The 1,768-nt window shown below is 27.9% G+C and overlaps 1 pseudogene across 1 annotated transcript in view; it reads right to left on the bottom strand.

Moving 5' to 3' along the window:
* LOC309808866 (centrosomal protein of 78 kDa-like) overlaps positions 1-1,768 on the bottom strand; it is a 1,034,926-nt pseudogene that overhangs the window by 102,701 nt on the left and 930,457 nt on the right. The gene's annotated exons all lie outside the window — the stretch shown is intronic.

The following is a 1,768-nucleotide window of genomic DNA, read 5'->3' as shown; positions in this document are numbered from 1 at the left end:
AGTTCTCCAGATGGAAGTAGTGCCAAGTCAGAGGTATATAACATGTTTCAGTTCTTTCGGAAGAATTTCTCTTTAATGGCTTGGTTTTCTTTCTTTCTTAAAAGAAAATTATCAAGGTACTTTCTGCCATCTTAAAACTAAGATTTGAGTCAAATCAAATGGCTTTTCTGTTTTTGAAAATGTTGTGTGATGCTTTAATTTAGGTTCCCAGATATGCAGATTGAAAACCTTTTAACTTTTTATTTTCTGTAACATATTATCGTTAGTCACAAATAGTCTTTTTTTTTTTGGTGATAAGAATGAATAGCAGGAGCAGCATTTGTGAAACCAAATCTAATATGAAACTGACTCTTTCTTGTGAGTAAATTTGAATTTTGAAACAGCAAAACAATAAGGTTTAATAAAAAGCAAAATAAATTTTTTATGTTTATGATCTGCCAATTTCCCAGAAAGAGTTTTGTGGTGACTTTAGTTATATACCAGATACATTAAAATCACCAGTGGACAACACATCTTTTATTCAGGTGCCCTCTGAAAGTTTTAAAACTTTGTTGACTTCATATCACTGAACGGTCCACTTTAAAATGGTTAAAATTATAAATTTTCTGTTTTGTGTAGTTTACCACAATTTTTAAAAAATGTGTTGTTTGAAGATTTTTGGGTTTTATAACGGTATTGTATTAGCATAAAGATGAAAAATTTTAAAGACCACCTCTAATCCCATTATCCTATCAAGCAATATTTACATTTTTATTTTCTCTTCCTGCTGTCTATAAACATAATTCCACATAGCTTCAATATAATTTGCCATTCTTATGTTTTCATACTAAATTTAAATTCTGTGATTCATAGTTATACTTTTTACCATTGCATTCACAAGGTTTCATTGAGTAGGTCAATTTTTTAAATGGGTGAAAAATTGGAAATAACCTCAAATAAACTATTGTAAACACCTTCATAAATACAGCTTTTTTTTTTCTACTTAAAGTTGTATGTTTTTGATTCTCTATTCATCAACTTGCTTGGACAATAGTGTATTAAATAAGTTGTTAAGAGTGTTTATGAAGTCAATAAAAAGCTTATGATCGTCTGCCCATTGTTATTTCAAGAGAGTGATATTTTAATAATCAAATAGTACATTCAAAGAAGTTAAGATTTGTGATATCACACTAATTAGATATTATTATTAAAAATTTATATCCTATGTAAAGCATTCTTAAAATAGCTACATTGACTTTTGCTATGATATTAGAAATGGAAAGATATATAAATAAAACATGTATATGTAAAACATATTAGGAATTCTGTAAAATTAGTACAGAATAATAGGGCATCATGGAATGAGAACAGTTAAACATTTTTTTTTAGTTAGCATGATTAAACAAAGTGGAAATGTAACTGAAGTATACAAGCTCATTGAGCTCTTTTAAGAGTAATTTTATTTCTTGGGCTTTTTTTTGTATTTGCCTCAGTTATTTGGAGACATAGAGGTAAGCCAAATCAGTATCTGGGTATATACCTAGATCCAGGTGAGTATAGGAGTGAAATAATGGTGTGAATTGTGTCACATTTATATTGTACTTATGTATGCCTAATAAAAGATGGGAACTTTTATTAGAAATTTTTTAATCTCCTAACAAGAAAAGTGTAATTTAAAAAAATTTTAATACAAATGTATTTGCATTAGTTTCTGAAAGTAAAGGAAGGGTATACACATACAAACCATATGCATACAAACATTTTTTTTGATGGCAATGAAGTTAAAAAA

This window comes from Mesoplodon mirus (genome assembly GCF_964341445.2).
Source record: "Mesoplodon mirus genome assembly, chromosome: 7".
In the NCBI taxonomy this organism is placed as follows: domain Eukaryota; kingdom Metazoa; phylum Chordata; class Mammalia; order Artiodactyla; family Ziphiidae; genus Mesoplodon; species Mesoplodon mirus.
The sequence above is the reverse complement of the archived record's forward strand: the minus strand, read 5'-3'. Positions and strand labels throughout refer to the sequence as shown.